Source organism: Lithobates pipiens, unplaced genomic scaffold (assembly GCF_037356315.1).
Source record: "Lithobates pipiens isolate NorthernLeopardFrog02 unplaced genomic scaffold, aLitPip1_a1.2 Scaffold_28, whole genome shotgun sequence".
Classification (NCBI taxonomy): Eukaryota; Metazoa; Chordata; class Amphibia; order Anura; family Ranidae; genus Lithobates; species Lithobates pipiens.
In genome coordinates, this window is record NW_027507789.1 from 90,217,431 (window position 1) to 90,230,314 (window position 12,884).

At 45.0% G+C, this 12,884-nt stretch overlaps 3 pseudogenes; all 3 read left to right on the forward strand.

Moving 5' to 3' along the window:
* The first annotated feature begins 10,314 nt into the window (after nt 1–10,314).
* Nucleotides 10,315–10,433, forward strand: LOC143937204 (5S ribosomal RNA; annotated as a pseudogene).
* A 689-nt stretch (nt 10,434–11,122) lies between these two features.
* LOC143936685 (5S ribosomal RNA) lies at nt 11,123–11,241 on the forward strand (annotated as a pseudogene).
* Nucleotides 11,242–11,619: 378 nt separating this feature from the next.
* LOC143936611 (5S ribosomal RNA) lies at nt 11,620–11,738 on the forward strand (annotated as a pseudogene).
* The last annotated feature ends 1,146 nt before the right edge of the window (nt 11,739–12,884 follow it).

Consider the following 12,884-nt stretch of genomic DNA (forward strand, 5'->3'; position numbering starts at 1 on the left):
AGCAGCTGAACAATACTTGATACAGGTATATTCGCAACTGTGAGTCTGCCTTCCATCAATCACAATGATTCGAGGCACGGATAAAGTACTGTACCAAGATCCAGGGTCACACAAACTCCAGGTCCCTCCAGCATTATCCATCCAGAGGGGGGTGTGGGGCCATCATTCCCAATTTTCCACTTTTTCCAAAAGAGAGAGGGGGTGGAGGGGGTGAGAGATAGGGGAGGAAGGCAGAAAAGAGAAGGATTGAAAGATCAGGAAAGGAGAAGAGGGGACGAGACACGATGGCAGCCACTGTCCAAGGGGCCAGTCAAGGAAAGCTCAAAGCACTAAGGCGATAGCAGGCGACATCCTTCCAGCGATAATATAAAGGTATTCCAGATGTCTCAGGTTTGTTTAAAAAATTCTTGTTTACCTTGTGATGTGAGGATCAAGTCCTCCATTTTTTTTAATGTGCTCTATTTTCCTAAGCCAGTGAGTAATGAAAGGGGGGGAACATTTTTTCCAATAGAGAGGGATGCAGGATTTCGCCGCATTTATCACATGCCGTAAAATAGATTTTTTTGTACTTCTTAATGGGAATCTGTGAATGGTGCAAGAGAAAGAATGCAGCCTCTTCCTGGATGGAGAAGTCTGTGAATTTTTGTGTTATGCATCGGATCTCTGTCCAGAAGTCCACCAAGCTGGGGCAGGACCAAAAAATGTGCAGCAACGTGCCCTCTTCTTCTCCACACCTCCAGCATATGTTCGAGGAAGAGGGGAAACATTTCTGCAGCTTTGATGGAGTCAAATACCACCTGGTGAGAAGTTTAAAATTCGTCTCCTGTATCTTCGTGCACAGCGACATTTTGAGAGCCAAAGTGATAATGCGTTGTCTCTGTGCTGGGGAAAATTAGCAATTAAGGTCCTTTTCCCAGTTGGACAGACAGGTTAAGTGTAGGTAATCTGTTTGAGAGAGAATGTGGGCCAAAGGGCCTTCGCTCCTGCATAGAGTCTCAAACTCCGTCTGAGGGCGGGTGAACGTTTGAGGATTGGGGATGGAATGGAGAAAATGATGTTGTTGCGCCGCTCTCCAAAAAGGCAGTTGGAAAAGCCCTGTCGGATCTGTTAGGGTTGAGAAAGAAGGCCATTTTCCATCAATACCGAATTTAGACGCATTGTCTAGGTTGGAATTTCTAACCCCAGTTCAAAGGTTGGATGGCCACGTATAGGGAATAGGGGGGAAGTCAAAGACGTGAGTGTGTTTTAGGTAGCGATCAGGTGACTGACTTTCAACTAAGCCCCTATAGTGGGATGTGACATAAATTCTGTGGGTAAATACTTATAGCACCACATGGCCTTTCTTAGCAGAATTCGGGAGTGAGCTTAGAAAGTTTGTTTCGATTCCAGTCCAATACGCGCCCCAGGAGCGTGGTCGGACCAAGTAATATGGCCGATGGAGGAAGAGCTCACCAAGTGCAGTTGGTCATGTGGAATCAAGAAGAAGTCTATCCTCAAGTATGATTTGTGAGGGGAAGAGCAAAAAGAGTAGTCCCTTTCCCCAGAGTGTTGCAGACGCCAGACATCAACTAATTGGTCATTCAGTAAACACTTAGTAATCCACTTTCTACAGGAAATGAGGAGCGAGGAGCAAGAGGCAGAAGTGTCAACCGATGGCGAAAGGGGACATTAAAGTCCCCACCTAATATCAACTGGCCCTCCCGAAAGTCACATAATCTGTGCAGGGTAGTTCTGAGGAACGTGTCTTGGTGATCATTGGGAGCGTACACAGTGGCAAATGTAAAAAGGCACTCTCCAATGTGGCCCCTAAGAAAAAGATATCGGCCCCCCAGGGTCCACCAGAGAATCCTGGAGAACCCAGGGGAGCCTGCTAGAGATCAGAATGGAGACTCCCTTGGTCTTAGAGGAGGGGTTAGTAGAGTGGTAGACCTTAGGGAAGGATCTCGACCATAGAAAGGGGAGGCTAGTATTTTTAAAATGTGTTTCTTGTATAAAGGCCACATCAGTACAGGAAGTCTTCAGTTCTCACAGGAGGATCCACCGTTTTTCAGGGAAGTTCAGTCCCTTAACGTTTAGAGAGGTGACCTTGACTGAGTCTGCCATCGCTCCTCGGGGAGGGGGAGGGGGACGTCAGAGAAAAGCAAAGAAAGTTGAACCAAGGTAGGTTTTGGGTAGGTAATGCATGGCGGGAACTAAGGGGGAGAAAGAAAGGGCAAATGGAAGGAAAGGTAAAGGGAAAAAGAGGCCGGGCACCTCAACCCCAGGGGGAGAGGGAAATTAAGGGTTGTCCACACTCAACAGTACAGGAAGGGTATATTAAAAAAGCACAATTATGCTATAGCGCTTACCAGATGTACACTGGGTTTAAAGCGCTGTCCTACTTGGGTTGGTGGGTAGACAGGTCGGAGAGGGAGCCCCCGAATCCTAGTCCGCCCAGTCCCGGCAGTGGTAAATGTCACGTCTGATACCGGTATGCAAATAAAAGACAATCATAGAACCAAAAAACAATAGTATAACCAAAACAGAGGTAGAGCATATAACTGTCAGCACTGAGGGGTCTCCTCGGCTCGCCCTAAACATAGGCATGCACGAGGGAGCCCGTCACAACAGAAAAGGCATCACAGAATGGGATCCACCACCCCCCATCCCATACCCCTAAAGTACATGCAGTCCCCGAACAAATGCATTTCTCCCTTTGGCAGATTGTCCTCTCCTTACCCCCTCTCCAACGTCCACGCCCCGGGGGGAAAAGGGGCAGGGAAGGGGGGAAAGGGGGAGTGGAAGGGGGGAAAGGGGAGGGAAAGGAAGGAAGGGAAGGGTGGGAAGGGGGGGGAGGGAGGGGGGAAACAGGGGAGAGGGGACAAACATGCGGAAATGTCAAGTCCTTTAGCGCACTCCCACCAGCAAACACCCGGACCCCATAAATTTCAACTGCTCCCCTCCATGGTCACCACATCAAGATGAAAGAGGAGCAGCCCTGGTCGGTGCATGGAAAATCCGGCATGCAAGGGGCTGGGGCCACCATCCCTCCATCCAAAGGGAGACTTCACCCGAGCAGCAGTCCTGGGGCCCGCCAATTAGTGTCTCTCCTGCATCGCTATCGGGGGCTGTGTAGAGCATCCAGAGGGAAGCTGGGACCGCCCAAACAGTAAGGGGTAAATCCTCCAGGGGGGTCCAGAGTCACTCTGGAGGGAAGCAGTGTCTCGTACCAATAGGCTCATTAAATAAGTCATCCAGGGTCCCGAAAGCTGCAGAAGGCAATGTCGACAAAGAGTAGGTGGGAGCCAGAGGGGGGGACGAGGGGCGCAACCAGGGGGAGGGGACACATATGCGGGAATGTCAAGCCCTTCCAGTACAGCGCACTAGGTATCACTCAGACCCCCCAAAGTGCAACTCCCCCATCTAAGGTCAAGACTCCAGAAGGGAAGATGAGCCGCCCTGGTCTGTACATGAAAGAACCTGCTGCCAAGGGGTTGGGGCCATCATCCCTTCCTCCAATGGGAGATGCCACCGGCATGACAGCCCCGTGTCCTGTCAAGTGGTGCCCCTCTGACAATGTCGTTGTGGTATATGTGGAGAAACCAGGGAGAGGCAGGGACCACCCAAACAGTGAGGGGTAAAGCCTCCAAGGGGGAACGGTGTCAGACAGAAGGATAGCGGTGTCTTGTACAAGTTGGTTAATTAGACAAGTCATCCAGTGTGTTCCTGTGAGCAGCGGAAGGAAAGGTCGGTAAGGATTATGAATGGGTGGGGGCCAGGGAGTGCATAAAACTGCCACCAGATGACCGGGGCAGAGAGGGCAAGGGGATGAAAGTCAGATCTGGTAGGTGGGGGCGGGGGTGAGGAGTGTCCCTCATATTACTCACGTTGGCCATACCTTGAAGCTGAGCGCTCTGCATACCCAGGATGTTCTTCTGTATAATCTAGCCTATCTGTATACATTAGCCTGTCTTTTGTACACATTAGTCGGTCCTCTGTATACACTAGTCTGTCTGTATACACTAGTGTATACAGATAGGCTAGATTATACAGAAGAACGTCCTGGGTATGCAGAGATGGAGGCTAGGGTATACAGAGAGAGAGGCTAGAGTATGCATACTTGCTAGTGTATACAGACGGACTAGTGTATACAGAAGACCGGCTAGTTTATATAGGGAGGCTAATGTGTGCAAAAGACAGGCTAGTGTATACAAATAGGCTAGATTATAGAGAAGAACATCTTGGGTAGGCAGAGAGAGAGGCTGGGTTACACAGAGAGGCTGGTGTATGCAGACTTGCTAGTGTATACAGACGGACTAGTGTATACAGAGAGGCTTGGGTATACAGAGAGCTAATGTATAAAGAGCAGCTACTGTATACAAAAGACATCCAAGGGTATACAGAGAGACTCGTGTATGCAGAAGACCGGCCAGTTTATACAGAGAGGCTAAAGTGTACAAAACACAGGCTAGTGTATATAGATAGGTTAGATTATACAGAAGACCGTCCTGGGTATGCAGAGATGGAGGCTAGGGTATACAGAGAGAGAGACTGTGTTACACAGAGAGGCTAGAGTATGCAGACTTGCTAGTGTATACTGACGGACTAGTGTATACAGAAGACCAGCTAGTTTATACAGAGAGGCTAATGTGTACAAAAGACAGGCTAGTTTATACAGATAGGCTAGATTATACAGAAGGACGTCCTGGGTATGCAGAGATGGAGGCTAGGGTATACAGAGAGAGAGAGGCTGGGTTACACAGAGAGGCAGGAGTATGCAGACTTGCTAGTGTATACAGATGGACTAGTGTATACAGTAGACCGGCTAGTTTACACAGAGAGGCTAATGTGTACAAAAGACAGGCTAGTGTATACAGATAGGCTAGATTATACAGAAGAAGGTCCTGGTTTATGCAAGAGATGGAGGCTAGGGTATGCAGTGAGAGAGGCTTGGTTACACAGACTTGCTAGTGTATACAGACGGACTAGTGTATACAGAGGACCGGCTAGTTTATACAGAGAGGCTAATGTGTACAAAAGACAGGCTAGTGTATACAGATAGGCTAGATTATACAGAAGAACGTCCTGGGTATGCAGAGATGGAGGCTAGGGTATACAGAGAGAGAGGCTAGAGTATGCATACTTGCAAGTGTATACAGGCGGACTAGTATATACAGAAGACCGGTTAGTTTATACAGAGAGGCAAATGTGTACAAAAGACAGGCTAGTGTATACAGATAGGCTAGATTATACAGATAGGCTAGATTATACAGAAGAACGTCCTGGGTATGCAGAGATGGAGGCTAAGGTATACAGAGAGAGAGGCTAGAGTATGCATACTTGCTAGTGTATACAGATGGACTAGTGTATACAGAGGACCGGCTAGTTTATACAGAGAGGCTAATGTGTACAAAAGACAGGCTAGTGTATACAAATAGGCTAGATTATGGAGAAGAACGTCCTGGGTATGCAGAGATGGAGGCTGGGTTACACAGAGAGGCTAGTGTATGCAAGCTTGCTAGTGTATACAGACGGACTAGTGTATACAGTAGACCAGCTAGTTTATACAGGGAGGCTAATGTCTACAGAAGACCGGCTAGTGTATACACATAGGCTAGATTATAGAGAAGAACGTCCTGGGTATGCAGAGATGGAGGCTAAGGTATACAGAGAGAGAAGTTGGGTTACAAAGAGAGGCTAGTGTATGCAGACTTGCTAGTGTATACCGGTGGACTAGTGTATACAGAGAGGCTTGGGTATACAGAGAGCTAATGTATAAAGAGATGCTAGTGTATACAAAAGACAACCAAGAGTAGACAGTGAGGCTCGTGTATACAGATGACCGGCTACAGAGAGGCTAATTTGTACAAAAGACAGGCTAGTGTATACAGATAGGCTAGATTATACAGAGGAAGGTCCTGGGTATGCAGAGATGGAGGCTAGGGAATCCAGAGAGAGACTGTGTTACACAGAGAGGCTAGAGTATGCAGAAGACCGGATATTTTTTTTTTACAGATAGGCTTGAGTATACAGAAGACAGTCTGGGGAATTCAGTGAGGCTAGTGTATGCAGAGAGGCTGGGACACCGAGACTATTGTAAAAAGAAGGCAGGCTAGTGTATATAGATTACGGGCACGTGTATACAGACGACAGAGAGGCTACTCTATATAGAGTGGCTGGTGTACACAGAGAGATTAATGTATACAGAAAAGCTAGCGTTTAAAGAAGACAGGACTTTATTTTTTGCTAATGCAACTACTTCTGAAACATGTAAAGTGCTTTTTTCACATTTTGGTGCTGCTAAAAAGTGTATAGCATAAGGATGAGAAAGGATAATAACTGGCAGAGGATGACATGGCAAAAAGACAAACTGCATTAGAAATGTGAATATGAATTAGACATGAAATGCCAATCCCCACGGCTACGTACAGCAAAGTGTGAGCTAAGCAGAAATTAAGTATTGCAGTCGAAATGAGATCGGAAGCAGTAGCAGTAGCAGTAGCTCCAAAATGACTGAGAAATCATTTCATTACTCTAAATGTAAAAGTTAATCCGGTAGCACTGAGCGGACTGATATTAGATGAGTGATCGCTGTAGTACAAATTCAGTTTCCTAAAGCAGAGAGATACCAGCTAAATGTGAGAAGAGCAATTAAACTGTTCACATCGGTAGCATTGTATAACTCTTAATAAGTGCAGCGTGTAACGAAGCAATAAGATGGTTTTGTATTATCCTAAAATTAGCAGTATACGTAATAAAGGTGAGTAGGTAACCTGGATTTAGACATAGCAAACTCTATAATCTAATTTAGCAAAATCAGAAAGGATAATATTGAGACAGTATATACAGGACGAGTTTAAGTGGAAATACACAAAATATATAGCTTACCTTTACATTGTTCAATAGAGCGTTGCAAAGTAATACCAAGGCAGAATGTCGGAATAGCAATTAGATGAGAGGATTGCTGTAATCATGAAATATCAGCAATGACGTGACAAGGTTTCTATCGTTTTCAGTATACTTACGTGTCTTTAAGGATGAGAACGTATAATAACTGGCAAAGTATGACAATGCAAAGAGACAAACTGCATTAGAAATGTGAATGTGAATTAGAGATGGAATGTCAATCCCCATTGGTTACTTACAGGTTACCATTAATACAGTTAACACGGCTACGTACAGCAAAGTGTGAGCTAAGCAGCTAAATATTACTTAATATTGCAGAGATTAAGTATTGCAGTTGAAAAGAGATCGGAAGCGTTGGTTGCAATAGCTTCAAAATGTCTGAGAAATCATTTCATTACTCTTGTAAGCCGTCTTTCTGCCATATGCTTCAGAAAATTAACAGTGTACTGCTTTTCTCACATTTTGCTGCGGTAAAAAGAAATGTTTTGTCACTGTGTTTTAACTGTGACAGTTAAGGTGGAGAAAAAGAAGTAATACAGACCAATAGGACATTTAAATGGCTTAATATTGTAGGGAGGAAGTATCGCTGTTCAAAGGTAAGAGATTGAAAGCTTAGCTTGAAAATGGCCGATAAATAGTTGCGTTAGTCTAAATTTAAAGGATATGCCGGTACCATACGTTGATCTTTGCATTACACTATATACACTTTGCATTACACTATAACACTAATTATTATTATTATTATTATTATTAATAAGATCATAGTGCAGAGAGATACTCAGTTAATGTCAGAGATACTCGGTTAATGTCAGAAAAGCAATAAAACTGTTTACATCGTTAGCGAGCGATAGTTACATTACTCTTAGTATGTGCAGCATGTCTGGTAGCAAATGGATGGTTTTGTGAACATTTTGCATTACCGTACAATTAGCGGTAGAACTCATCGAAGTGAATAGATTAACCGGATTTTGAGATAGTACTCTCTATTTCTAATGAGAAATAAAGAAAAAATGGTGTGTCAGGGCTGTCACATACTCAATATGACAGTTGATGTGGAGAATTACAAATATGCAAATTAGAGCAAAAGAGTACATGGTTTATTTATATGTATGATAGTTTTATTGCATGCTTGATGTGGATGATTAAAATCGTGTAGTGAGTATAATCTATATTTAGCATAAGAATGAAAAGGCATAACATGGCAATGAGACAAACTCCATTAGAGATGTGAGCTAGATGAAATGAGGAAATGTCTCTGTATAGCCCAGATTGTCTTTTGTTATCACTCTCTATATACACCAGCATGTTTACACTAGCCGGTCTTCTGCATACAATAGCCTGTCTTCGATATACACTAGCCTATGTTCTGAATACACTAGCCCGTCTTCTGTAATGCCCTAGCCTGTCTTCTGTATACATTAGTCTCTCTGTATAAACTAGCATCTCTGTATACCCCAAACTGTCTTCTGTAAAAACTTGCCTCTCTTTATAGCCTGTCTAGCCTTTCTTCTGTACACACTAGCTTCTCTGTATACACTAACCAGGCTTCTATATACAATAGCTTCACTCTATGCACTAGCCTCTCTGTATAATTCACTAGCCTTTCTTCTGTATGCTGTAGTCTTCTATATATACTAGCTTCTCTGTACACCCTTGCATCTCTGAAATACACTAAACCCTCTGTATACCACAGTCTGTCTTCTGTATACACTAGACTGTAAAAACTAGCTAGAATACACCAGCCTGTCTTCTGTACCCACTAGAATCTCTGTATACACTACCCAGTCTTCTGTATACACTGTCAGCTTGGATGTATACCCAAGCCTGTCTTCTGTATACACTAGTCTCTCTATATGCACTGTCCTATCTGTATACACTCGACTCTCTCTATACACTAACCTCTCTATATACACTAACATCTTTGTATATACTAGCTTCTCTTTAAACTAGCCTCTCTGTGTACCCCAGCCTCATTGTTTACTCTAGCATCTCTGTATACTCAAGCCTATCTGCATACACGAGTCTGTATTCTGTATTCACTAGCCTTTCTTCTGTCTTCTATATATACTAGCTTCTCTGTACACCCTTGCATCTCTGTAAACACTGTCTGAACTAACCAGTATTATGTATACACTCACCGACTGTATACACTAAAACAAGCCTGTCTTCTGTATACACTAGTTTCTCTATATGCACTGTCCTTTCTGTATACTCTCGACCCTCTCTATACATTAACCTCTCTATATACACTAACATCTTTGTATATACTAGCCTCTCTTTAAATTAGCCTCTCTGTGTACCCCAGCTTTGTAGACTGTAAAAACTAGCTAGAATACACCAGCCTGTCTTCTGTACCCACTAGAATCTCTGTATACACTACCCAGTCTTCTGTATACACTGTCAGCTTGGATGTATACCCAAGCCTGTCTTCTGTATACACTAGTTTCTCTATATGCACTGTCCTTTCTGTATACTCTCGACCCTCTCTATACATTAACCTCTCTATATACACTAACATCTTTGTATATACTAGCCTCTCTTTAAATTAGCCTCTCTGTGTACCCCAGCTTCACTGTATACTCAAGCCTATCTACATACACGAGTCTGTATTCTGTATTCACTAGCCTTTCTTCTGTATGTTCTATATATTCCAGCTTCTTTGTACACCCTTGCATCTCTGTAAACACTGTGTAAACTAGCCAGTCTTATGTATACACTCGCCGACTGTATACACTAGACTCTCTGAATACACTAAACTCTCTGTAAACCACAGCCTGTCTTCTGTATACACTAGACTGTAAAAACTAGCTAGAATACACCAGCCTGTCTTCTGTACCCACTAGACTCTCTGTATACACTACCCAGTCTTCTGTATAGAATGTCAGCTTTGATGTATACCCAAGCCTGTCTTCTGTATACTCAAGCCTATCTACATACACGAGTCTGTATTCTGTATTCACTAGCCTTTCTTCTGTATGCTGTAGTCTTCTATATATACCAGCTTCTCTGTACACCCTAGCACTGTAACAGTGCTAGGTTCCTGTATTACAGAAACAGAACACCAGCAATAAGGTGTATACTGTGCAGGAGGCACACAACACCCACTCTAACTTCTGCACTGCAGATGCATGTATTGCAGAAATTGAACACCAGTAATAAAGGGTAGCTTCAGGTGTGTACTGTGCAGGAGGCACAAAACACCCACTGTAACAGTGTTAGGTTCCCAAGCAGTAAAGACACTGTCCCTGCCTATCGTCCTCTTTCCCTGACCACCGCAACACACTATACAAGGCCGCCGCGCTGGCGGCCTTATATAGTGTGGGGCGTGTGCTTAGCCTCCAATGTTGGCAATGACTTGGTTTTTTCGCTTATTTCCCAAGATGACCATGTTGGCGTTTGTCAAGATGGTTGAGAGTGCCCGAAGAGATCGCCTATGGCCCCATTACCTTGAAAGTGCCTGATCTTGTCTGATCTCGGAGGCTAAGCATTGTCGGGCCTGATTAGTAACTGGATGGGAGACCAACTGGGAATACCAGGTGCTGTAGGATTCTTTTTATGTTGTTGGCGTTGACATGGTTTTTTTTTTCCGCTTGTTTCCCAAGGTGGTCATCTTGGCATTTGTCAAGAGGGCCGAGAGAGCCCAAAGAAATCTCCTACGGCCACATCCCCCTGAAAGCGCCCGATCTCATCTGATCTCAGAGGCTAAGCAGGGTCCGGCCTGGATAGTACCTAATTAAAGGTGCCGTAGGAATCTTTTTATATTGTTGGCTTTGACCTGTTTTTCTTTCGCTTGTTTCCCAAGGTGACCATTTTAGCATCAGTCAAGAGTTTTGAGTATGTCCCAAAGCGTACGCCTGAGGTCACATCACCCTGAAAGCGCCCGATCTCAGAGGCTAAGCAGGGTCTGGGTCAGATGGGAGACCGCCAGGGTCTATGTTGTTGGCGTTGACCTGTTTTTTTTCACTTGTTTCCCAAGATAACCATCTTGGTATTTGTCAAGAAGGTTGAGAGTGTCTAAATAGAACACCTATGGCCACATCACCCTGAAAGCGCACAATCTCATCTGATCTCAGAGGCCTAGCAGTGTACTGCCTGGTTAATACCTGTATGGGAGACCATCTGTGAATACCAGGTGCCGTAGGCTTCTTTTTATGTTGTTGGCCTGTTTATTTTCGCTTGTTTCCCAAGGTGACCATCTTGGCGTTTAACAAGAGGGTTGAGAGTGCCCAAAGAGATCACCTACGGCCCCATCACCCTGAAAGCGCCCAATCTCATCTGATCTCAGAGGCTAAACAGTGTCGGGCCTGGTTAGTACCTGGATGGGAGACCGCCCGGAAAAACCAGGTGCCATAGGCTTCTTTTTATGTTGTTGGCTTTGAACTGTTTTTTTCGCTTGTTTCTCAAGGCGACCATCTTGGCGTTTGTCAAGAGGGTTGGGCGTGTCTTGAAGAGAACGCTTACGGCCACATCACCCTGAAAGCACCCTATCTCATCTGATTTCAGAGGCTTAGCAGCGTCAGGCCTGGTTAGTACCTGGATGGGAGACTGCCTGGGAAGACCAGGTGACATAGAAGGATCTGGCCTGGTTAGTGTCTTGATTGGGAGATCGCCTGGGAATACCGGATGCCGTAGGATTCTTTTTATGTTGTTGGCTTTGACCTGTTTTTTTTCCCTTGTTTCCCAAGGTGACCATCTTGGCATTTGTCAAGAGGGTTGAGAGTGCACAAAGAAATTGCCTACGGGCACAACACCCTGAAAGCACCCAATCTCGTTTGGTCTCAGAGGCTAAGCAGGGTTGGGCCTGGTTTGTACCTGGATGGGAGACCGCCCGGAAAAACCAGGTGCCATAGGCTTCTTTTTATGTTGTTGGCTTTGAACTGTTTTTTTCGCTTGTTTCTCAAGGCGACCATCTTGGCGTTTGTCAAGAGTGTTGAGCGTGCATTTGATCTCAGAGGCTAAGCAGGGTTGGGACCTGGTTAGTACCTGGATGGAAGACCGCCTGGGATTTCTCGATGCCATAGGCTTTAGTTTTAAGTTGTTGGCATTGACTTATTTTTTTTATTTTTATTATTCTTTTATTAAGTAGAACAACATAAATATAACAGTCAACCATACAGCATGACCCAGGGTCACAATTACATGCTAACAAAAAATAGGCAGCCAAATAACTCTGGGTTCTCAGAGGGGAGTCCTACAGTTTCATGCAGAAAAGAGAGAAACCCCACCTCCGACATGTAGTACAGTATAACTAGTGCAGCTCCGTTCGGACAAATGTAATCATGGAGAACAACTGGGACCACAGCGAGCCAGCTTATCATGACCAACGTGAACCAGAGTAAAATATGAGCCGGTCATGTCCAGAACCCTGGGGTTCTTCTGGGTCCCGAAGGCTAGTAAGGAGACAAGGCATAGTCAAAAGGGAGGACGGGGGAAGAAGAGAGTGCAAAGATGGAGAGAGAGGAGGTGGGGGGATGGCGGCGGGGAAAAAAAGAAAAATAAAGACAAAAAGGGAGGGGGGGAATGCCACCCAGGGCAGACATGCCCTATGTAGGTAAACATTAGATGTTCAGTCGTTTTCTGGGACAAAGGCACTGCTCACCTCCCGAATGTAGTCTCGAGAACCAGTAAAATACCTCCAGGGCCTCCATGTAACACTAAATGCCTCTTCAGTGTTGTGAAGGGTGGCGGTCAATTCTTCCATCCGGAGAATATGATTGACTTTGGAATACCACAGCACCTTGGATGGGGGCTGAGGCTGCCTCCACAGTGCGGGAATGCAGGCCCGGGCGGCATTCAGGAGTTGCATCGTGAGGTTTTTTTTGTATTTTCGAACAGGCTGTTCGGTCAAGTGTAGAAGGCACGCTGCTGGGAACCCAAAAGTTCCTCAAGGCCGGGCATGCCCAGAAAAGGTGTCCCATGGTCCCCGTATTTGAATTTCACCTCCAACAAACATCCAGGATCGATATATCCATTTTATTCAAAAGGTATGGGACTCTATA